We start from the raw sequence: 23,511 nt of genomic DNA, 5'->3' as shown, positions 1-23,511 counted from the left end.
CTTGGATATTAAATTCAGAGAGGAGATATTCTAGGTGTTCTTATTAAACCCTGCGATGTGACCTAGAAATCCTGTAGGTCTGTCTTTGCTGATCAAAGTCTCGTCGCCCTTCCTTGCTTAATTGACGAGGTGGCCGAGTGGTTTAGGCGATGGACTGCTAATCCATTGTGCTCTGCATGCGTGGGTTGGAATCCCATCCTCGTCGCATGTCAGATTAAAGTGGTTTTAGACAAACACAGATAAAACCTTCTGCTGGACTTACAACATCCAATGGTAAACCAAATACTGTTTTGTGCAGAGAACTCGAGTGTGACAGTTGATGCAGAAATCAGACTGTTGACATGTGAGTGCAGGTGATTAAGCTCATTGGACAAGCAGCTTTGGAAGAGCTTCCTTGATAGGCTGCAGATAGGCTGTATAATAAGGTGTGTACTCCATGCTGCTCTGCCCACCGGGGCTACAAAACATTTGGTTCAGGTGTCACATTAATGTCGTCTAGTGAACAGGACACCACAGATACAAGGCCTGTAGAGACACATGCAGGCAGAGTCCCCCACAAAACTGCTACTCACTGGATATGTTCTCTTTTCCAACCATTCTCTGTTAAACCTAAATATGGTAGTGTGTAAAAGTTCCAGGAAATCAGCAATTTCTGAAATGGCTGATCGCCCCCACTGATACTCGGTTGGAACTTCAGCAGAACGTTTTGACTGTGTGTACAAGCCTAAATGCACTGCTAGTGCTTTACCATTTAAGCTAATTCCCTTGCAAAGGTACTTGGATATTAAATTCAGAGAGGAGATATTCTAGGTGTTCTTATTAAACCCTGCGATGTGACCTAGAAATCCTGTAGGTCTGTCTTTGCTGATCAAAGTCTCGTCGCCCTTCCTTGCTTAATTGACGAGGTGGCCGAGTGGTTAAGGCGATGGACTGCTAATCCATTGTGCTCTGCACGCGTGGGTTAGAATCCCATCCTTGTCGCATGTCAGATTAAAGTGTTTTTAGACAAACACAGATAAAACCTTCTGCTGGACTTACAACATCCAATGGTAAACCAAATACTGTTTTGTGCAGAGAACTCGAGTGTGACAGTTGATGCAGAAATCAGACTGTTGACATGTGAGTGCAGGTGATTAAGCTCACTGGACAAGCAGCTTTGGAAGAGCTTCCTTGATAGGCTGCAGATAGGCTGTATAATAAGGTGTGTATTCCATGCTGCTCTGCCCACCGGGGCTACAAAACATTTGGTTCAGGTGTCACATTAATGTCGTCTAGTGAACAGGACACCACAGATACAAGGCCTGTAGAGAAACATGCAGGCAGAGTCCCCCACAAAACTGCTACTCACTGGATATGTTCTCTTTTCCAACCATTCTCTGTTAAACCTAAATATGGTAGTGTGTAAAAGTTCCAGGAAATCAGCAAATTCTGAAATGGCTGATCGCCCCCACTGATACTCGGTTGGAACTTCAGCAGAACGTTTTGACTGTGTGTACAAGCCTAAATGCATTGACTGGCTGCCATGTGTTTAGCTGATCAGACGGCAAACTGGTCGCCTTTTTAGCTGTACTGCTGACAGGCAATTTCCCATTCTAATTGATTGTGATCTGCACATGTGGGATATGGAGGCTGAAACTTTTTAACAGTTTCATCCATTTATGGGAAAAATGAAATCAAACGATTGTGGAGAATGTGGGCATCGATCCCACTACCTCTTGCATGCTAAGCAAGCGCTCTACCATTTGAGCTAATTCCCCTGCAAGCTTTTTTTCCTCCCTGTGTTCACAGCGTACCGGACAAACTCTCAATATCCACCCCTTATGTCCTCTGTGTTTGTAGATTGTGGAGCCCGAATACTTGACAGTCACGGGCCTTGTTGACAAGGCCAGAAGCAGTCGGAGGGAACAAACAGTTGGTGTGGCATGAGGTTTTGGTGCTAATGGAGTGCACCTTTTTGCCAAAGAGAATCTCCAAAGTGTTTAATTGCAGCCTTAGAAGAGTTGGCTACAATCTTCCTTGATAGGCCGCAGTCTGTTCTTGTGCTTGAGTGTAGACACACGGATGGAAATACTGTCAGGATTGACATTCGTCGGCCATCTCAGAAGTGCTTCTTCTTTTCCTTTCGGCTGTTCCCTTTCAGGGGTCGCCACAGCGAATCATGTGCCTCCATCTAACCCTGTCCTCTGCATCCTCTTCACTCATACCAACTAACTTCATGTCCTCCCTTACTACATCCATAAATCTCCGCTTTGGTCTTCCTCTAGACCTCCTGCCTTGCAGCTCCAACCTATGTATCCATCTAAAGATATATTCACAAGCCATCTCAGAAGTGCATCGCCTGTATGATAAAGGATTGCGCGTCACCTTGACGAGATCAGGGGAGGCATGAGGCATTTGGAGAATGTGGGTATTGATCCCAGTACTTCTTGCATACAAAGCTAGTGCTTTACCATTTAAGCTAATTCCTTTGCAAAGGTACTTGGATATTAAATTCAGAGAGGAGATATTCTAGGTGTTCTTATTAAACCCTGCGAGGTGACCTAGAAATCCTGTAGGTCTGTCTTTGCTGATCAAAGTCTCGTCGCCCTTCCTTGCTTAATTGACGAGGTGGCCGAGTGGTTAAGGCGATGGACTGCTAATCCATTGTGCTCTGCACGCGTGGGTTTGAATCCCATCCTCGTCGCATGTCAGATTAAAGTGTTTTTAGACAAACACAGAAAAAACCTTCTGCTGGACTTACAACATCCAATGGTAAACCAAATACTGTTTTGTGCAGAGAACTCGAGTGTGACAGTTGATGCAGAAATCAGACTGTTGACATGTGAGTGCAGGTGATTAAGCTCACTGGACAAGCAGCTTTGGAAGAGCTTCCTTGATAGGCTGCAGATAGGCTGTATAATAAGGTGTGTATTCCAAGCTGCTCTGCCCACCGGGGCTACAAAACATTTGGTTCAGGTGTCACATTAATGTCGTCTAGTGAACAGGACACCACAGATACAAGGCCTGTAGAGACACATGCAGGCAGAGTCCCCCACAAAACTGCTACTCACTGGATATGTTCTCTTTTCCAACCATTCTCTGTTAAACCTAAATATGGTAGTGTGTAAAAGTTCCAGGAAATCAGCAATTTCTGAAATGGCTGATCGCCCCCACTGATACTCGGTTGGAACTTCAGCAGAACGTTTTGACTGTGTGTACAAGCCTAAATGCATTGACTGGCTGCCATGTGTTTAGCTGATCAGACGGCAAACTGGTCGCCTTTTTAGCTGTACTGCTGACAGGCAATTTCCCATTCTAATTGATTGTGATCTGCACATGTGGGATATGGAGGCTGAAACTTTTTAACAGTTTCATCCATTTATGGGAAAAAGGAAATCAAACGATTGTGGAGAATGTGGGCATCGATCCCACTACCTCTTGCATGCTAAGCAAGCGCTCTACCATTTGAGCTAATTCCCCTGCAAGCTTTTTTTCCTCCCTGTGTTCACAGCGTACCGGACAAACTCTCAATATCCACCCCTTATGTCCTCTGTGTTTGTAGATTGTGGAGCCCGAATACTTGACAGTCACGGGCCTTGTTGACAAGGCCAGAAGCAGTCGGAGGGAACAAACAGTTGGTGTGGCATGAGGTTTTGGTGCTAATGGAGTGCACCTTTTTGCCAAAGAGAATCTCCAAAGTGTTTAATTGCAGCCTTAGAAGAGTTGGCTACAATCTTCCTTGATAGGCCACAGTCTGTTCTTGTGCTTGAGTGTAGACACACGGATGGAAATACTGTCAGGATTGACATTCGTCGGCCATCTCAGAAGTGCTTCTTCTTTTCCTTTCGGCTGTTCCCTTTCAGGGGTCGCCATAGCGAATCATGTGCCTCCATCTAACCCTGTCCTCTGCATCCTCTTCACTCATACCAACTAACTTCATGTCCTCCCTTACTACATCCATAAATCTCCGCTTTGGTCTTCCTCTAGACCTCCTGCCTTGCAGCTCCAACCTATGTATCCATCTAAAGATATATTCACAAGCCATCTCAGAAGTGCATCGCCTGTATGATAAAGGATTGCGCGTCACCTTGACGAGGTCAGGGGAGGCATGAGGCATTTGGAGAATGTGGGTATTGATCCCACTACTTCTTGCATACAAAGCTAGTGCTTTACCATTTAAGCTAATTCCCTTGCAAAGGTACTTGGATATTAAATTCAGAGAGGAGATATTCTAGGTGTTCTTATTAAACCCTGCGAGGTGACCTAGAAATCCTGTAGGTCTGTCTTTGCTGATCAAAGTCTCGTCGCCCTTCCTTGCTTAATTGACGAGGTGGCCGAGTGGTTAAGGCGATGGACTGCTAATCCATTGTGCTCTGCACGCGTGGGTTGGAATCCCATCCTCGTCGCATGTCAGATTAAAGTGGTTTTAGACAAACACAGATAAAACCTTCTGCTGGACTTACAACATCCAATGGTAAACCAAATACTGTTTTGTGCAGAGAACTCGAGTGTGACAGTTGATGCAGAAATCAGACTGTTGACATGTGAGTGCAGGTGATTAAGCTCACTGGACAAGCAGCTTTGGAAGAGCTTCCTTGATAGGCTGCAGATAGGCTGTATAATAAGGTGTGTATTCCATGCTGCTCTGCCCACCGGGGCTACAAAACATTTGGTTCAGGTGTCACATTAATGTCGTCTAGTGAACAGGACACCACAGATACAAGGCCTGTGGAGACACATGCAGGCAGGGTCCCACACAAAACTGCTACTCAGTGGATATGTTCTCTTTTCCAAACATTCTCTGTTAAACCTAAATTTGGTAGTGTGTAAAAGTTCCAGGAAATCAGCAATTTCTGAAATGGCTGATCGCCCCCACTGATACTCGGTTGGAACTTCAGCAGAACGTTTTGACTGTGTGTACAAGCCTAAATGCATTGACTGGCTGCCATGTGTTTAGCTGATCAGACGGCAAACTGGTCGCCTTTTTAGCTGTACTGCTGACAGGCAATTTCCCATTCTAATTGATTGTGATCTGCACATGTGGGATATGGAGGCTGAAACTTTTTAACAGTTTCATCCATTTATGGGAAAAAGGAAATCAAACAATTGTGGAGAATGTGGGCATCAATCCCACTACCTCTTGCATGCTAAGCAAGCACTCTACCATCTGAGCTAATTCCCCTGCAAGCTTTTTTTCCTCCCTGTGTTCACAGGGCAGAATTTGCAAACGTACCGGACTAACTCTCAATATCCACCCCTTATGTCCTCTGTGTTTGTAGATTGTGGAGCCCGAATACTTGACAGTCACGGGCCTTGTTGACAAGGCCAGAAGCAGTCGGAGGGAACAAACAGTTGGTGTGGCATGAGGTTTTGGTGCTAATGGAGTGCACCTTTTGGCCAAAGAGAATCTCCAAAGTGTTTAATTGCAGCCTTAGAAGAGTTGGCTACAATCTTCCTTGATAGGCCGCAGTCTGTTCTTGTGCTTGAGTGTAGACACACGGATGGAAATTCTGTCAGGATTGACATTCGTCGGCCATCTCAGAAGTGCTTCTTCTTTTCCTTTCGGCTGTTCCCTTTCAGGGGTCGCCACAGCGAATCATGTGCGTCCATCTAACCCTGTCCTCTGCATCCTCTTCACTCATACCAACTAACTTCATGTCCTCCCTTACTACATCCATAAATCTCCGCTTTGGTCTTCCTCTAGACCTCCTGCCTTGCAGCTCCAACCTATGTATCCATCTAAAGATATATTCACAAGCCATCTCAGAAGTGCATCGCCTGTATGATAAAGGATTGCGCGTCACCTTGACGAGGTCAGGGGAGGCATGAGGCATTTGGAGAATGTGTGTATTGATCCCAGTACTTCTTGCATACAAAGCTAGTGCTTTACCATTTAAGCTAATTCCCTTGCAAAGGTACTTGGATATTAAATTCAGAGAGGAGATATTCTAGGTGTTCTTATTAAACCCTGCGAGGTGACCTAGAAATCCTGTAGGTCTGTCTTTGCTGATCAAAGTCTCGTCGCCCTTCCTTGCTTAATTGACGAGGTGGCCGAGTGGTTAAGGCGATGGACTGCTAATCCATTGTGCTCTGCACGCGTGGGTTCGAATCCCATCCTCGTCGCATGTCAGATTAAAGTGTTTTTAGACAAACACAGATAAAACCTTCTGCTGGACTTACAACATCCAATGGTAAACCAAATACTGTTTTGTGCAGAGAACTCGAGTGTGACAGTTGATGCAGAAATCAGACTGTTGACATGTGAGTGCAGGTGATTAAACTCACTGGACAAGCAGCTTTGGAAGAGCTTCCTTGATAGGCTGCAGATAGGCTGTATAATAAGGTGTGTATTCCATGCTGCTCTGCCCACCGGGGCTACAAAACATTTCGTTCAGGTGTCACATTAATGTCGTCTAGTGAACAGGACACCACAGATACAAGGCCTGTAGAGACACATGCAGGCAGAGTCCCCCACAAAACTGCTACTCACTGGATATGTTCTCTTTTCCAACCATTCTCTGTTAACCCTGAATATGGTAGTGTGTAAAAGTTCAAGGAAATCAGTAATTTCTGAAATGGCTGATCGCCCCCACTGATACTCGGTTGGAACTTCAGCAGAACGTTTTGACTGTGTGTACAAGCCTAAATGCATTGACTGGCTGCCATGTGTTTAGCTGATCAGACGGCAAACTGGTCGCCTTTTTAGCTGTACTGCTGACAGGCAATTTCCCATTCTAATTGATTGTGATCTGCACATGTGGGATATGGAGGCTGAAACTTTTTAACAGTTTCATCCATTTATGGGAAAAAGGAAATCAAACAATTGTGGAGAATGTGGGCATCAATCCCACTACCTCTTGCATGCTAAGCAAGCGCTCTACCATCTGAGCTAATTCCCCTGCAAGCTTTTTTTCCTCCCTGTGTTCACAGCGTACCGGACAAACTCTCAATATCCACCCCTTATGTCCTCTGTGTTTGTAGATTGTGGAGCCCGAATACTTGACAGTCACGGGCCTTGTTGACAAGGCCAGAAGCAGTCGGAGGGAACAAACAGTTGGTGTGGCATGAGGTTTTGGTGCTAATGGAGTGCACCTTTTGGCCAATGAGAATCTCCAAAGTGTTTAATTGCAGCCTTAGAAGAGTTGGCTACAATCTTCCTTGATAGGCCGCAGTCTGTTCTTGTGCTTGAGTGTAGACACACGGATGGAAATACTGTCAGGATTGACATTCGTCGGCCATCTCAGAAGTGCTTCTTCTTTTCCTTTCGGCTGTTCCCTTTCAGGGGTCGCCACAGCGAATCATGTGCCTCCATCTAACCCTGTCCTCTGCATCCTCTTCACTCATACCAACTAACTTCATGTCCTCCCTTACTACATCCATAAATCTCCGCTTTGGTCTTCCTCTAGACCTCCTGCCTTGCAGCTCCAACCTATGTATCCATCTAAAGATATATTCACAAGCCATCTCAGAAGTGCATCGCCTGTATGATAAAGGATTGCGCGTCACCTTGACGAGGTCAGGGGAGGCATGAGGCATTTGGAGAATGTGGGTATTGATCCCACTACTTCTTGCATACAAAGCTAGTGCTTTACCATTTAAGCTAATTCCCTTGCAAAGGTACTTGGATATTAAATTCAGAGAGGAGATATTCTAGGTGTTCTTATTAAACCCTGCGAGGTGACCTAGAAATCCTGTAGGTCTGTCTTTGCTGATCAAAGTCTCGTCGCCCTTCCTTGCTTAATTGACGAGGTGGCCGAGTGGTTAAGGCGATGGACTGCTAATCCATTGTGCTCTGCACGTGTGGGTTAGAATCCCATCCTCGTCGCATGTCAGATTAAAGTGTTTTTAGACAAACACAGATAAAACCTTCTGCTGGACTTACAACATCCAATGGTAAACCAAATACTGTTTTGTGCAGAGAACTCGAGTGTGACAGTTGATGCAGAAATCAGACTGTTGACATGTGAGTGCAGGTGATTAAGCTCACTGGACAAGCAGCTTTGGAAGAGCTTCCTTGATAGGCTGCAGATAGGCTGTATAATAAGGTGTGTATTCCATGCTGCTCTGCCCACCGGGGCTACAAAACATTTGGTCCAGGTGTCACATTAATGTCGTCTAGTGAACAGGACACCACAGATACAAGGCCTGTAGAGACACATGCAGGCAGAGTCCCCCACAAAACTGCTACTCACTGGATATGTTCTCTTTTCCAACCATTCTCTGTTAAACCTAAATATGGTAGTGTGTAAAAGTTCCAGGAAATCAGCAATTTCTGAAATGGCTGATTGCCCCCACTGATACTCGGTTGGAACTTCAGCAGAACGTTTTGACTGTGTGTACAAGCCTAAATGCACTGCTAGTGCTTTACCATTTAAGCTAATTCCCTTGCAAAGGTACTTGGATATTAAATTCAGAGAGGAGATATTCTAGGTGTTCTTATTAAACCCTGCGATGTGACCTAGAAATCCTGTAGGTCTGTCTTTGCTGATCAAAGTCTCGTCGCCCTTCCTTGCTTAATTGACGAGGTGGCCGAGTGGTTTAGGCGATGGACTGCTAATCCATTGTGCTCTGCATGCGTGGGTTGGAATCCCATCCTCGTCGCATGTCAGATTAAAGTGGTTTTAGACAAACACAGATAAAACCTTCTGCTGGACTTACAACATCCAATGGTAAACCAAATACTGTTTTGTGCAGAGAACTCGAGTGTGACAGTTGATGCAGAAATCAGACTGTTGACATGTGAGTGCAGGTGATTAAGCTCATTGGACAAGCAGCTTTGGAAGAGCTTCCTTGATAGGCTGCAGATAGGCTGTATAATAAGGTGTGTACTCCATGCTGCTCTGCCCACCGGGGCTACAAAACATTTGGTTCAGGTGTCACATTAATGTCGTCTAGTGAACAGGACACCACAGATACAAGGCCTGTAGAGACACATGCAGGCAGAGTCCCCCACAAAACTGCTACTCACTGGATATGTTCTCTTTTCCAACCATTCTCTGTTAAACCTAAATATGGTAGTGTGTAAAAGTTCCAGGAAATCAGCAATTTCTGAAATGGCTGATCGCCCCCACTGATACTCGGTTGGAACTTCAGCAGAACGTTTTGACTGTGTGTACAAGCCTAAATGCACTGCTAGTGCTTTACCATTTAAGCTAATTCCCTTGCAAAGGTACTTGGATATTAAATTCAGAGAGGAGATATTCTAGGTGTTCTTATTAAACCCTGCGATGTGACCTAGAAATCCTGTAGGTCTGTCTTTGCTGATCAAAGTCTCGTCGCCCTTCCTTGCTTAATTGACGAGGTGGCCGAGTGGTTAAGGCGATGGACTGCTAATCCATTGTGCTCTGCACGCGTGGGTTAGAATCCCATCCTTGTCGCATGTCAGATTAAAGTGTTTTTAGACAAACACAGATAAAACCTTCTGCTGGACTTACAACATCCAATGGTAAACCAAATACTGTTTTGTGCAGAGAACTCGAGTGTGACAGTTGATGCAGAAATCAGACTGTTGACATGTGAGTGCAGGTGATTAAGCTCACTGGACAAGCAGCTTTGGAAGAGCTTCCTTGATAGGCTGCAGATAGGCTGTATAATAAGGTGTGTATTCCATGCTGCTCTGCCCACCGGGGCTACAAAACATTTGGTTCAGGTGTCACATTAATGTCGTCTAGTGAACAGGACACCACAGATACAAGGCCTGTAGAGAAACATGCAGGCAGAGTCCCCCACAAAACTGCTACTCACTGGATATGTTCTCTTTTCCAACCATTCTCTGTTAAACCTAAATATGGTAGTGTGTAAAAGTTCCAGGAAATCAGCAAATTCTGAAATGGCTGATCGCCCCCACTGATACTCGGTTGGAACTTCAGCAGAACGTTTTGACTGTGTGTACAAGCCTAAATGCATTGACTGGCTGCCATGTGTTTAGCTGATCAGACGGCAAACTGGTCGCCTTTTTAGCTGTACTGCTGACAGGCAATTTCCCATTCTAATTGATTGTGATCTGCACATGTGGGATATGGAGGCTGAAACTTTTTAACAGTTTCATCCATTTATGGGAAAAATGAAATCAAACGATTGTGGAGAATGTGGGCATCGATCCCACTACCTCTTGCATGCTAAGCAAGCGCTCTACCATTTGAGCTAATTCCCCTGCAAGCTTTTTTTCCTCCCTGTGTTCACAGCGTACCGGACAAACTCTCAATATCCACCCCTTATGTCCTCTGTGTTTGTAGATTGTGGAGCCCGAATACTTGACAGTCACGGGCCTTGTTGACAAGGCCAGAAGCAGTCGGAGGGAACAAACAGTTGGTGTGGCATGAGGTTTTGGTGCTAATGGAGTGCACCTTTTTGCCAAAGAGAATCTCCAAAGTGTTTAATTGCAGCCTTAGAAGAGTTGGCTACAATCTTCCTTGATAGGCCGCAGTCTGTTCTTGTGCTTGAGTGTAGACACACGGATGGAAATACTGTCAGGATTGACATTCGTCGGCCATCTCAGAAGTGCTTCTTCTTTTCCTTTCGGCTGTTCCCTTTCAGGGGTCGCCACAGCGAATCATGTGCCTCCATCTAACCCTGTCCTCTGCATCCTCTTCACTCATACCAACTAACTTCATGTCCTCCCTTACTACATCCATAAATCTCCGCTTTGGTCTTCCTCTAGACCTCCTGCCTTGCAGCTCCAACCTATGTATCCATCTAAAGATATATTCACAAGCCATCTCAGAAGTGCATCGCCTGTATGATAAAGGATTGCGCGTCACCTTGACGAGATCAGGGGAGGCATGAGGCATTTGGAGAATGTGGGTATTGATCCCAGTACTTCTTGCATACAAAGCTAGTGCTTTACCATTTAAGCTAATTCCTTTGCAAAGGTACTTGGATATTAAATTCAGAGAGGAGATATTCTAGGTGTTCTTATTAAACCCTGCGAGGTGACCTAGAAATCCTGTAGGTCTGTCTTTGCTGATCAAAGTCTCGTCGCCCTTCCTTGCTTAATTGACGAGGTGGCCGAGTGGTTAAGGCGATGGACTGCTAATCCATTGTGCTCTGCACGCGTGGGTTTGAATCCCATCCTCGTCGCATGTCAGATTAAAGTGTTTTTAGACAAACACAGAAAAAACCTTCTGCTGGACTTACAACATCCAATGGTAAACCAAATACTGTTTTGTGCAGAGAACTCGAGTGTGACAGTTGATGCAGAAATCAGACTGTTGACATGTGAGTGCAGGTGATTAAGCTCACTGGACAAGCAGCTTTGGAAGAGCTTCCTTGATAGGCTGCAGATAGGCTGTATAATAAGGTGTGTATTCCAAGCTGCTCTGCCCACCGGGGCTACAAAACATTTGGTTCAGGTGTCACATTAATGTCGTCTAGTGAACAGGACACCACAGATACAAGGCCTGTAGAGACACATGCAGGCAGAGTCCCCCACAAAACTGCTACTCACTGGATATGTTCTCTTTTCCAACCATTCTCTGTTAAACCTAAATATGGTAGTGTGTAAAAGTTCCAGGAAATCAGCAATTTCTGAAATGGCTGATCGCCCCCACTGATACTCGGTTGGAACTTCAGCAGAACGTTTTGACTGTGTGTACAAGCCTAAATGCATTGACTGGCTGCCATGTGTTTAGCTGATCAGACGGCAAACTGGTCGCCTTTTTAGCTGTACTGCTGACAGGCAATTTCCCATTCTAATTGATTGTGATCTGCACATGTGGGATATGGAGGCTGAAACTTTTTAACAGTTTCATCCATTTATGGGAAAAAGGAAATCAAACGATTGTGGAGAATGTGGGCATCGATCCCACTACCTCTTGCATGCTAAGCAAGCGCTCTACCATTTGAGCTAATTCCCCTGCAAGCTTTTTTTCCTCCCTGTGTTCACAGCGTACCGGACAAACTCTCAATATCCACCCCTTATGTCCTCTGTGTTTGTAGATTGTGGAGCCCGAATACTTGACAGTCACGGGCCTTGTTGACAAGGCCAGAAGCAGTCGGAGGGAACAAACAGTTGGTGTGGCATGAGGTTTTGGTGCTAATGGAGTGCACCTTTTTGCCAAAGAGAATCTCCAAAGTGTTTAATTGCAGCCTTAGAAGAGTTGGCTACAATCTTCCTTGATAGGCCACAGTCTGTTCTTGTGCTTGAGTGTAGACACACGGATGGAAATACTGTCAGGATTGACATTCGTCGGCCATCTCAGAAGTGCTTCTTCTTTTCCTTTCGGCTGTTCCCTTTCAGGGGTCGCCACAGCGAATCATGTGCCTCCATCTAACCCTGTCCTCTGCATCCTCTTCACTCATACCAACTAACTTCATGTCCTCCCTTACTACATCCATAAATCTCCGCTTTGGTCTTCCTCTAGACCTCCTGCCTTGCAGCTCCAACCTATGTATCCATCTAAAGATATATTCACAAGCCATCTCAGAAGTGCATCGCCTGTATGATAAAGGATTGCGCGTCACCTTGACGAGGTCAGGGGAGGCATGAGGCATTTGGAGAATGTGGGTATTGATCCCACTACTTCTTGCATACAAAGCTAGTGCTTTACCATTTAAGCTAATTCCCTTGCAAAGGTACTTGGATATTAAATTCAGAGAGGAGATATTCTAGGTGTTCTTATTAAACCCTGCGAGGTGACCTAGAAATCCTGTAGGTCTGTCTTTGCTGATCAAAGTCTCGTCGCCCTTCCTTGCTTAATTGACGAGGTGGCCGAGTGGTTAAGGCGATGGACTGCTAATCCATTGTGCTCTGCACGCGTGGGTTGGAATCCCATCCTCGTCGCATGTCAGATTAAAGTGGTTTTAGACAAACACAGATAAAACCTTCTGCTGGACTTACAACATCCAATGGTAAACCAAATACTGTTTTGTGCAGAGAACTCGAGTGTGACAGTTGATGCAGAAATCAGACTGTTGACATGTGAGTGCAGGTGATTAAGCTCACTGGACAAGCAGCTTTGGAAGAGCTTCCTTGATAGGCTGCAGATAGGCTGTATAATAAGGTGTGTATTCCATGCTGCTCTGCCCACCGGGGCTACAAAACATTTGGTTCAGGTGTCACATTAATGTCGTCTAGTGAACAGGACACCACAGATACAAGGCCTGTGGAGACACATGCAGGCAGGGTCCCACACAAAACTGCTACTCAGTGGATATGTTCTCTTTTCCAAACATTCTCTGTTAAACCTAAATTTGGTAGTGTGTAAAAGTTCCAGGAAATCAGCAATTTCTGAAATGGCTGATCGCCCCCACTGATACTCGGTTGGAACTTCAGCAGAACGTTTTGACTGTGTGTACAAGCCTAAATGCATTGACTGGCTGCCATGTGTTTAGCTGATCAGACGGCAAACTGGTCGCCTTTTTAGCTGTACTGCTGACAGGCAATTTCCCATTCTAATTGATTGTGATCTGCACATGTGGGATATGGAGGCTGAAACTTTTTAACAGTTTCATCCATTTATGGGAAAAAGGAAATCAAACAATTGTGGAGAATGTGGGCATCAATCCCACTACCTCTTGCATGCTAAGCAAGCACTCTACCATCTGAGCTAATTCCCCTGCAAGCTTTTTTTCCTCCCTGTGTTCACAGGGCAGAATTTGCAAACGTACCGGACTAACTCTCAATATCCACCCCTTATGTCCTCTGTGTTTGTAGATTGTGGAGCCCGAATACTTGACAGTCACGGGCCTTGTTGACAAGGCCAGAAGCAGTCGGAGGGAACAAACAGTTGGTGTGGCATGAGGTTTTGGTGCTAATGGAGTGCACCTTTTGGCCAAAGAGAATCTTCAAAGTGTTTAATTGCAGCCTTAGAAGAGTTGGCTACAATCTTCCTTGATAGGCCGCAGTCTGTTCTTGTGCTTGAGTGTAGACACACGGATGGAAATTCTGTCAGGATTGACATTCGTCGGCCATCTCAGAAGTGCTTCTTCTTTTCCTTTCGGCTGTTCCCTTTCAGGGGTCGCCACAGCGAATCATGTGCGTCCATCTAACCCTGTCCTCTGCATCCTCTTCACTCATACCAACTAACTTCATGTCCTCCCTTACTACATCCATAAATCTCCGCTTTGGTCTTCCTCTAGACCTCCTGCCTTGCAGCTCCAACCTATGTATCCATCTAAAGATATATTCACAAGCCATCTCAGAAGTGCATCGCCTGTATGATAAAGGATTGCGCGTCACCTTGACGAGGTCAGGGGAGGCATGAGGCATTTGGAGAATGTGTGTATTGATCCCAGTACTTCTTGCATACAAAGCTAGTGCTTTACCATTTAAGCTAATTCCCTTGCAAAGGTACTTGGATATTAAATTCAGAGAGGAGATATTCTAGGTGTTCTTATTAAACCCTGCGAGGTGACCTAGAAATCCTGTAGGTCTGTCTTTGCTGATCAAAGTCTCGTCGCCCTTCCTTGCTTAATTGACGAGGTGGCCGAGTGGTTAAGGCGATGGACTGCTAATCCATTGTGCTCTGCACGCGTGGGTTCGAATCCCATCCTCGTCGCATGTCAGATTAAAGTGTTTTTAGACAAACACAGATAAAACCTTCTGCTGGACTTACAACATCCAATGGTAAACCAAATACTGTTTTGTGCAGAGAACTCGAGTGTGACAGTTGATGCAGAAATCAGACTGTTGACATGTGAGTGCAGGTGATTAAACTCACTGGACAAGCAGCTTTGGAAGAGCTTCCTTGATAGGCTGCAGATAGGCTGTATAATAAGGTGTGTATTCCATGCTGCTCTGCCCACCGGGGCTACAAAACATTTCGTTCAGGTGTCACATTAATGTCGTCTAGTGAACAGGACACCACAGATACAAGGCCTGTAGAGACACATGCAGGCAGAGTCCCCCACAAAACTGCTACTCACTGGATATGTTCTCTTTTCCAACCATTCTCTGTTAACCCTGAATATGGTAGTGTGTAAAAGTTCAAGGAAATCAGTAATTTCTGAAATGGCTGATCGCCCCCACTGATACTCGGTTGGAACTTCAGCAGAACGTTTTGACTGTGTGTACAAGCCTAAATGCATTGACTGGCTGCCATGTGTTTAGCTGATCAGACGGCAAACTGGTCGCCTTTTTAGCTGTACTGCTGACAGGCAATTTCCCATTCTAATTGATTGTGATCTGCACATGTGGGATATGGAGGCTGAAACTTTTTAACAGTTTCATCCATTTATGGGAAAAAGGAAATCAAACAATTGTGGAGAATGTGGGCATCAATCCCACTACCTCTTGCATGCTAAGCAAGCGCTCTACCATCTGAGCTAATTCCCCTGCAAGCTTTTTTTCCTCCCTGTGTTCACAGCGTACCGGACAAACTCTCAATATCCACCCCTTATGTCCTCTGTGTTTGTAGATTGTGGAGCCCGAATACTTGACAGTCACGGGCCTTGTTGACAAGGCCAGAAGCAGTCGGAGGGAACAAACAGTTGGTGTGGCATGAGGTTTTGGTGCTAATGGAGTGCACCTTTTGGCCAATGAGAATCTCCAAAGTGTTTAATTGCAGCCTTAGAAGAGTTGGCTACAATCTTCCTTGATAGGCCGCAGTCTGTTCTTGTGCTTGAGTGTAGACACACGGATGGAAATACTGTCAGGATTGACATTCGTCGGCCATCTCAGAAGTGCTTCTTCTTTTCCTTTCGGCTGTTCCCTTTCAGGGGTCGCCACAGCGAATCATGTGCCTCCATCTAACCCTGTCCTCTGCATCCTCTTCACTCATACCAACTAACTTCATGTCCTCCCTTACTACATCCATAAATCTCCGCTTTGGTCTTCCTCTAGACCTCCTGCCTTGCAGCTCCAACCTATGTATCCATCTAAAGATATATTCACAAGCCATCTCAGAAGTGCATCGCCTGTATGATAAAGGATTGCGCGTCACCTTGACGAGGTCAGGGGAGGCATGAGGCATTTGGAGAATGTGGGTATTGATCCCAGTACTTCTTGCATACAAAGCTAGTGCTTTACCATTTAAGCTAATTCCCTTGCAAAGGTACTTGGATATTAAATTCAGAGAGGAGATATTCTAGGTGTTCTTATTAAACCCTGCGAGGTGACCTAGAAATCCTGTAGGTCTGTCTTTGCTGATCAAAGTCTCGTCGCCCTTCCTTGCTTAATTGACGAGGTGGCCGAGTGGTTAAGGCGATGGACTGCTAATCCATTGTGCTCTGCACGTGTGGGTTAGAATCCCATCCTCGTCGCATGTCAGATTAAAGTGTTTTTAGACAAACACAGATAAAACCTTCTGCTGGACTTACAACATCCAATGGTAAACCAAATACTGTTTTTTGCAGAGAACTCGAGTGTGACAGTTGATGCAGAAATCAGACTGTTGACATGTGAGTGCAGGTGATTAAGCTCACTGGACAAGCAGCTTTGGAAGAGCTTCCTTGATAGGCTGCAGATAGGCTGTATAATAAGGTGTGTATTCCATGCTGCTCTGCCCACCGGGGCTACAAAACATTTGGTCCAGGTGTCACATTAATGTCGTCTAGTGAACAGGACACCACAGATACAAGGCCTGTAGAGACACATGCAGGCAGAGTCCCCCACAAAACTGCTACTCACTGGATATGTTCTCTTTTCCAACCATTCTCTGTTAAACCTAAATATGGTAGTGTGTAAAAGTTCCAGGAAATCAGCAATTTCTGAAATGGCTGATTGCCCCCACTGATACTCGGTTGGAACTTCAGCAGAACGTTTTGACTGTGTGTACAAGCCTAAATGCATTGACTGGCTGCCATGTGTTTAGCTGATCAGACGGCAAACTGGTCGCCTTTTTAGCTGTACTGCTGACAGGCAATTTCCCATTCTAATTGATTGTGATCTGCACATGTGGGATATGGAGGCTGAAACTTTTTAACAGTTTCATCCATTTATGGGAAAAAGGAAATCAAACGATTGTGGAGAATGTGGGCATCGATCCCACTACCTCTTGCATGCTAAGCAAGCGCTCTACCATTTGAGCTAATTCCCCTGCAAGCTTTTTTTCCTCCCTGTGTTCACAGCGTACCGGACAAACTCTCAATATCCACCCCTTATGTCCTCTGTGTTTGTAGATTGTGGAGCCCGAATACTTGACAGTCACGGGCCTTGTTGACAAGGCCAGAAGCAGTCGGAGGGAACAAACAGTTGGTGTGGCATGAGGTTTTGGAGCTAATGGAGTGCACCTTTTTGCCAAAGAGAATCTCCAAAGTGTTTAATTGCAGCCTTAGAAGAGTTGGCTACAATCTTCCTTGATAGGCTGCAGTCTGTTCTTGTGCTTGAGTGTAGACACACGGATGGAAATACTGTCAGGATTGACATTCGTCGGCCATCTCAGAAGTGCTTCTTCTTTTCCTTTCGGCTGTTCCCTTTCAGGGGTCGCCACAGCGAATCATGTGCGTCCATCTAACCCTGTCCTCTGCATCCTCTTCACTCATACCAACTAACTTCATGTCCTCCCTTACTACATCCATAAATCTCCGCTTTGGTCTTCCTCTAGACCTCCTGCCTGGCAGCTCCAACCTATGTATCCATCTAAAGATATATTCACAAGCCATCTCAGAAGTGCATCGCCTGTATGATAAAGGATTGCGCGTCACCTTGACGAGGTCAGGGGAGGCATGAGGCATTTGGAGAATGTGGGTATTGATCCCACTACTTCTTGCATACAAAGCTAGTGCTTTACCATTTAAGCTAATTCCCTTGCAAAGGTACTTGGATATTAAATTCAGAGAGGAGATATTCTAGGTGTTCTTATTAAACCCTGCGAGGTGACCTAGAAATCCTGTAGGTCTGTCTTTGCTGATCAAAGTCTCGTCGCCCTTCCTTGCTTAATTGACGAGGTGGCCGAGTGGTTAAGGCGATGGACTGCTAATCCATTGTGCTCTGCACGCGTGGGTTGGAATCCCATCCTCGTCGCATGTCAGATTAAAGTGGTTTTAGACAAACACAGATAAAACCTTCTGCTGGACTTACAACAACATCCAATGGTAAACCAAATACTGTTTTGTGCAGAGAACTCGAGTGTGACAGTTGATGCAGAAATCAGACTGTTGACATGTGAGTGCAGGTGATTAAGCTCACTGGACAAGCAGCTTTGGAAGAGCTTCCTTGATAGGCTGCAGATAGGCTGTATAATAAGGTGTGTATTCCATGCTGCTCTGCCCACCGGGGCTACAAAACATTTGGTTCAGGTGTCACATTAATGTCGTCTAGTGAACAGGACACCACAGATACAAGGCCTGTGGAGACACATGCAGGCAGGGTCCCACACAAAACTGCTACTCAGTGGATATGTTCTCTTTTCCAAACATTCTCTGTTAAACCTAAATTTGGTAGTGTGTAAAAGTTCCAGGAAATCAGCAATTTCTGAAATGGCTGATCGCCCCCACTGATACTCGGTTGGAACTTCAGCAGAACGTTTTGACTGTGTGTACAAGCCTAAATGCATTGACTGGCTGCCATGTGTTTAGCTGATCAGACGGCAAACTGGTCGCCTTTTTAGCTGTACTGCTGACAGGCAATTTCCCATTCTAATTGATTGTGATCTGCACATGTGGGATATGGAGGCTGAAACTTTTTAACAGTTTCATCCATTTATGGGAAAAAGGAAATCAAACGATTGTGGAGAATGTGGGCATCAATCCCACTACCTCTTGCATGCTAAGCAAGCACTCTACAATCTGAGCTAATTCCCCTGCAAGCTTTTTTTCCTCCCTGTGTTCACAGGGCAGAATTTGCAAACGTACCGGACAAACTCTCAATATCCACCCCTTATGTCCTCTGTGTTTGTAGATTGTGGAGCCCGAATACTTGACAGTCACGGGCCTTGTTGACAAGGCCAGAAGCAGTCGGAGGGAACAAACAGTTGGTGTGGCATGAGGTTTTGGTGCTAATGGAGTGCACCTTTTGGCCAAAGAGAATCTCCAAAGTGTTTAATTGCAGCCTTAGAAGAGTTGGCTACAATCTTCCTTGATAGGCTGCAGTCTGTTCTTGTGCTTGAGTGTAGACACACGGATGGAAATACTGTCAGGATTGACATTCGTCGGCCATCTCAGAAGTGCTTCTTTTTTTCCTTTCGGCTGTTCCCTTTCAGGGATCGCCACAGCGAATCATGTGCCTCCATCTAACCCTGTCCTCTGCATCCTCTTCACTCATACCAACTAACTTCATGTCCTCCCTTACTACATCCATAAATCTCCGCTTTGGTCTTCCTCTAGACCTCCTGCCTGGCAGCTCCAACCTATGTATCCATCTAAAGATATATTCACAAGCCATCTCAGATGTGCATCACCTGTATGATAAAGGATTGCGCGTCACCTTGACGAGGTCAGGGGAGGCATGAGGCATTTGGAGAATGTGTGTATTGATCCCACTACTTCTTGCATACAAAGCTAGTGCTTTACCATTTAAGCTAATTCCCTTGCAAAGGTACTTGGATATTAAATTCAGAGAGGAGATATTCTAGGTGTTCTTATTAAACCCTGCGAGGTGACCTAGCAATCCTGTAGGTCTGTCTTTGCTGATCAAAGTCTCGTCGCCCTTCCTTGCTTAATTGACGAGGTGGCCGAGTGGGTAAGGCGATGGACTGCTAATCTATTGTGCTCTGCACGCGTGGGTTTGAAGCCCATCCTCGTCGCATGTCAGATTAAAGCGTTTTTAGACAAACACAGATAAAACCTTCTGCTGGACTTACAACATCCAATGGTAAACCAAATACTGTTTTGTGCAGAGAACTCGAGTGTGACAGTTGATGCAGAAATCAGACTGTTGACATATGAGTGCAGGTGATTAAGCCCACTGGACAAGCAGCTTTGGAAGAGCTTCCTTGATAGGCTGCAGATAGGCTGTATAATAAGGTGTGTATTCCAAGCTGCTCTGCCCACCGGGGCTACACAAAATTTGGTTCAGGTGTCACATTAATGTCGTCTAGTGAACAGGACACCACAGATACAAGGCCTGTAGAGACACATGCAGGCAGAGTCCCCCACAAAACTGCTACTCACTGGATATGTTCTCTTTTCCAACCATTCTCTGTTAACCCTGAATATGGTAGTGTGTAAAAGTTCCAGGAAATCAGCAATTTCTGAAATGGCTGATCGCCCCCACTGATACTCGGTTGGAACTTCAGCAGAACGTTTTGACTGTGTGTACAAGCCTAAATGCATTGACTGGCTGCCATGTGTTTAGCTGATCAGACGGCAAACTGGTCGCCTTTTTAGCTGTACTGCTGACAGGCAATTTCCCATTCTAATTGATTGTGATCTGCACATGTGGGATATGGAGGCTGAAACTTTTTAACAGTTTCATCCATTTATGGGAAAAAGGAAATCAAAGGATTGTGGAGAATGTGGGCATCGATCCCACTACCTCTTGCATGCTAAGCAAGCGCTTTACCATTTGAGCTAATTCCCCTGCAAGCTTTTTTTCCTCCCTGTGTTCACAGCGTACCGGACAAACTCTCAATATCCACCCCTTATGTCCTCTGTGTTTGTAGATTGTGGAGCCCGAATACTTGACAGTCACGGACCTTGTTGACAAGGCCAGAAGCAGTCGGAGGGAACAAACAGTTAGTGTGGCATGAGGATTTGGTGCTAATGGAGTGCACCTTTTTGCCAAAGAGAATCTCCAAAGTGTTTAATTGCAGCCTTAGAAGAGTTGGCTACAATCTTCCTTGATAGGCTGCAGTCTGTTCTTGTGCTTGAGTGTAGACACACGGATGGAAATACTGTCAGGATTGACATTCGTCGGACATCTCAGAAGTGCTTCTTTTTTTCCTTTCGGCTGTTCCCTTTCAGGGATCGCCACAGCGAATCATGTGCCTCCATCTAACCCTGTCCTCTCCATCCTCTTCACTCATACCAACTAACTTCATGTCCTCCCTTACTACATCCATAAATCTCCGCTTTGGTCTTCCTCTAGACCTCCTGCCTTGCAGCTCCAACCTATGTATCCATCTAAAGATATATTCACAAGCCATCTCAGAAGTGCATCGCCTGTATGATAAAGGATTGCGCGTCACCTTGACGAGGTCAGGGGAGGCATGAGGCATTTGGAGAATGTGGGTATTGATCCCAGTACTTCTTGCATACAAAGCTAGTGCTTTATCATTTAAGCTAATTCCCTTGCAAAGGTACTTGGATATTAAATTCAGAGAGGAGATATTCTAGGTGTTCTTATTAAACCCTGCGAGGTGACCTAGAAATCCTGTAGGTCTGTCTTTGCTGATCAAAGTCTCGTCGCTCTTCCTTGTTTAATTGACGAGGTGGCCGAGTGGTTAAGGCGATGGACTGCTAATCCATTGTGCTCTGCACGCGTGGGTTCGAATCCCATCCTCGTCGCATGTCAGATTAAAGTGTTTTTAGACAAACACAGATAAAACCTTCTGCTGGACTTACAACTCCCAATGGTAAACCAAATACTGTTTTGTGCAGAGAACTCGAGTGTGACAGTTGATGCAGAAATCAGACTGTTGACATGTGAGTGCAGGTGATTAAGCTCACTGGACAAGCAGCTTTGGAAGAGCTTCCTTGATAGGCTGCAGATAGGCTGTATAATAAGGTGTGTATTCCATGCTGCTCTGCCCACCGGGGCTACAAAACATTTGGTTCAGGTGTCACATTAATGTCGTCTAGTGAACAGGACACCACAGATACAAGGCCTGTAGAGACACATGCAGGCAGAGTCCCCCACAAAACTGCTACTCACTGGATATGTTCTCTTTTCCAACCATTCTCTGTTAACCCTAAATATGGTAGTGTGTAAAAGTTCCAGGAAATCAGCAATTTCTGAAATGGCTGATCGCCCCCACTGATACTCGGTTGGAACTTCAGCAGAACGTTTTGACTGTGTGTACAAGCCTAAATGCATTGACTGGCTGCCATGTGTTTAGCTGATCAGACGGCAAACTGGTCGCCTTTTTAGCTGTACTGCTGACAGGCAATTTCCCATTCTAATTGATTGCGATCTGCACATGTGGGATATGGAGGCTGAAACTTTTTAACAGTTTCATCCATTTATGGGAAAAAAGAAAATCAAACGATTGTGGAGAATGTGGGCATCGATCCCACTACCTCTTGCATGCTAAGCAAGCGCTCTACCATTTGAGCTAATTCCCCTGCAAGCTTTTTTTCCTCCCTGTGTTCACAGGGCAGAATTTGCAAACGTACCGGACAAACTCTCAATATCCACCCCTTATGTCCTCTGTGTTTGTAGATTGTGGAGCCCGAATACGTGACAGTCACGGACCTTGTTGACAAGGCCAGAAGCAGTCGGAGGGAACAAACAGTTGGTGTGGCATGAGGATTTGGTGCTAATGGAGTGCACCTTTTTGCCAAAGAGAATCTCCAAAGTGTTTAATTGCAGCCTTAGAAGAGTTGGCTACAATCTTCCTTGATAGGCTGCAGTCTGTTCTTGTGCTTGAGTGTAGACACACGGATGGAAATACTGTCAGGATTGACATTCGTCGGCCATCTCAGAAGTGCTTCTTTTTTTCCTTTCGGCTGTTCCCTTTCAGGGATCGCCACAGCGAATCATGTGCCTCCATCTAACCCTGTCCTCTGAATCCTCTTCACTCATGCCAACTAACTTCATGTCCTCCCTTACTACATCCATAAATCTCCGCTTTGGTCTTCCTCTAGACCTCCTGCCTGGCAGCTCCAACCTATGTATCCATCTAAAGATATATTCACAAGCCATCTCAGATGTGCATCACCTGTATGATAAAGGATTGCGCGTCACCTTGACGAGGTCAGGGGAGGCATGAGGCATTTGGAGAATGTGTGTATTGATCCCACTACTTCTTGCATACAAAGCTAGTGCTTTACCATTTAAGCTAATTCCCTTGCAAAGGTACTTGGATATTAAATTCAGAGAGGAGATATTCTAGGTGTTCTTATTAAACCCTGCGAGGTGACCTAGCAATCCTGTAGGTCTGTCTTTGCTGATCAAAGTCTCGTCGCCCTTCCTTGCTTAATTGACGAGGTGGCCGAGTGGTTAAGGCGATGGACTGTTAATCTATTGTGCTCTGCACGCGTGGGTTTGAATCCCATCCTCGTCGCATGTCAGATTAAAGTGTTTTTAGACAAACACAGATAAAACCTTCTGCTGGACTTACAACATCCAATGGTAAACCAAATACTGTTTTGTGCAGAGAACTCGAGTGTGACAGTTGATGCAGAAATCAGACTGTTGACATATGAGTGCAGGTGATTAAGCCCACTGGACAAGCAGCTTTGGAAGAGCTTCCTTGATAGGCTGCAGATAGGCTGTATAATAAGGTGTGTATTCCAAGCTGCTCTGCCCACCGGGGCTACAAAAAATTTGGTTCAGGTGTCACATTAATGTCGTCTAGTGAACAGGACACCACAGATACAAGGCCTGTAGAGACACATGCAGGCAGAGTCCCCCACAAAACTGCTACTCACTGGATATGTTCTCTTTTCCAACCATTCTCTGTTAACCCTGAATATGGTAGTGTGTAAAAGTTCCAGGAAATCAGCAATTTCTGAAATGGCTGATCGCCCCCACTGATACTCGGTTGGAACTTC

The 23,511-nt window shown here is 45.4% G+C and overlaps 21 non-coding genes across 21 annotated transcripts; 13 read left to right on the top strand and 8 right to left on the bottom strand.

Annotated features, from left to right (window-relative positions):
* Positions 1–899: 899 nt before the first annotated feature.
* trnas-gcu (transfer RNA serine (anticodon GCU)) lies at positions 900–981 on the top strand. The gene has a single exon. It is a non-coding gene; the product is annotated as a tRNA-Ser (tRNA).
* Positions 982–1,684: 703 nt separating this feature from the next.
* Positions 1,685–1,757, bottom strand: trnaa-agc (transfer RNA alanine (anticodon AGC)). The gene has a single exon. It is a non-coding gene; the product is annotated as a tRNA-Ala (tRNA).
* An 844-nt stretch (positions 1,758–2,601) lies between these two features.
* trnas-gcu (transfer RNA serine (anticodon GCU)) lies at positions 2,602–2,683 on the top strand. Its single transcript has one exon. It is a non-coding gene; the product is annotated as a tRNA-Ser (tRNA).
* A 703-nt stretch (positions 2,684–3,386) lies between these two features.
* Positions 3,387–3,459, bottom strand: trnaa-agc (transfer RNA alanine (anticodon AGC)). Its single transcript has one exon. It is a non-coding gene; the product is annotated as a tRNA-Ala (tRNA).
* An 844-nt stretch (positions 3,460–4,303) lies between these two features.
* trnas-gcu (transfer RNA serine (anticodon GCU)) lies at positions 4,304–4,385 on the top strand. The gene has a single exon. It is a non-coding gene; the product is annotated as a tRNA-Ser (tRNA).
* A 1,635-nt stretch (positions 4,386–6,020) lies between these two features.
* trnas-gcu (transfer RNA serine (anticodon GCU)) lies at positions 6,021–6,102 on the top strand. The gene has a single exon. It is a non-coding gene; the product is annotated as a tRNA-Ser (tRNA).
* Positions 6,103–6,805: 703 nt separating this feature from the next.
* Positions 6,806–6,878, bottom strand: trnaa-agc (transfer RNA alanine (anticodon AGC)). Its single transcript has one exon. It is a non-coding gene; the product is annotated as a tRNA-Ala (tRNA).
* Positions 6,879–7,722: 844 nt separating this feature from the next.
* On the top strand, positions 7,723–7,804 carry trnas-gcu (transfer RNA serine (anticodon GCU)). Its single transcript has one exon. It is a non-coding gene; the product is annotated as a tRNA-Ser (tRNA).
* A 1,470-nt stretch (positions 7,805–9,274) lies between these two features.
* trnas-gcu (transfer RNA serine (anticodon GCU)) lies at positions 9,275–9,356 on the top strand. The gene has a single exon. It is a non-coding gene; the product is annotated as a tRNA-Ser (tRNA).
* A 703-nt stretch (positions 9,357–10,059) lies between these two features.
* Positions 10,060–10,132, bottom strand: trnaa-agc (transfer RNA alanine (anticodon AGC)). Its single transcript has one exon. It is a non-coding gene; the product is annotated as a tRNA-Ala (tRNA).
* An 844-nt stretch (positions 10,133–10,976) lies between these two features.
* On the top strand, positions 10,977–11,058 carry trnas-gcu (transfer RNA serine (anticodon GCU)). The gene has a single exon. It is a non-coding gene; the product is annotated as a tRNA-Ser (tRNA).
* Positions 11,059–11,761: 703 nt separating this feature from the next.
* On the bottom strand, positions 11,762–11,834 carry trnaa-agc (transfer RNA alanine (anticodon AGC)). Its single transcript has one exon. It is a non-coding gene; the product is annotated as a tRNA-Ala (tRNA).
* An 844-nt stretch (positions 11,835–12,678) lies between these two features.
* Positions 12,679–12,760, top strand: trnas-gcu (transfer RNA serine (anticodon GCU)). The gene has a single exon. It is a non-coding gene; the product is annotated as a tRNA-Ser (tRNA).
* A 1,635-nt stretch (positions 12,761–14,395) lies between these two features.
* On the top strand, positions 14,396–14,477 carry trnas-gcu (transfer RNA serine (anticodon GCU)). The gene has a single exon. It is a non-coding gene; the product is annotated as a tRNA-Ser (tRNA).
* Positions 14,478–15,180: 703 nt separating this feature from the next.
* Positions 15,181–15,253, bottom strand: trnaa-agc (transfer RNA alanine (anticodon AGC)). The gene has a single exon. It is a non-coding gene; the product is annotated as a tRNA-Ala (tRNA).
* Positions 15,254–16,097: 844 nt separating this feature from the next.
* trnas-gcu (transfer RNA serine (anticodon GCU)) lies at positions 16,098–16,179 on the top strand. Its single transcript has one exon. It is a non-coding gene; the product is annotated as a tRNA-Ser (tRNA).
* Positions 16,180–16,882: 703 nt separating this feature from the next.
* On the bottom strand, positions 16,883–16,955 carry trnaa-agc (transfer RNA alanine (anticodon AGC)). Its single transcript has one exon. It is a non-coding gene; the product is annotated as a tRNA-Ala (tRNA).
* An 844-nt stretch (positions 16,956–17,799) lies between these two features.
* Positions 17,800–17,881, top strand: trnas-gcu (transfer RNA serine (anticodon GCU)). The gene has a single exon. It is a non-coding gene; the product is annotated as a tRNA-Ser (tRNA).
* A 3,340-nt stretch (positions 17,882–21,221) lies between these two features.
* Positions 21,222–21,303, top strand: trnas-gcu (transfer RNA serine (anticodon GCU)). The gene has a single exon. It is a non-coding gene; the product is annotated as a tRNA-Ser (tRNA).
* A 704-nt stretch (positions 21,304–22,007) lies between these two features.
* trnaa-agc (transfer RNA alanine (anticodon AGC)) lies at positions 22,008–22,080 on the bottom strand. Its single transcript has one exon. It is a non-coding gene; the product is annotated as a tRNA-Ala (tRNA).
* Positions 22,081–22,939: 859 nt separating this feature from the next.
* Positions 22,940–23,021, top strand: trnan-guu (transfer RNA asparagine (anticodon GUU)). Its single transcript has one exon. It is a non-coding gene; the product is annotated as a tRNA-Asn (tRNA).
* The last annotated feature ends 490 nt before the right edge of the window (positions 23,022–23,511 follow it).

This window comes from Channa argus, unplaced genomic scaffold (assembly GCF_033026475.1).
Source record: "Channa argus isolate prfri unplaced genomic scaffold, Channa argus male v1.0 Contig037, whole genome shotgun sequence".
NCBI lineage: Eukaryota > Metazoa > Chordata > Actinopteri > Anabantiformes > Channidae > Channa > Channa argus.
The sequence above is the reverse complement of the archived record's forward strand: the minus strand, read 5'-3'. Positions and strand labels throughout refer to the sequence as shown.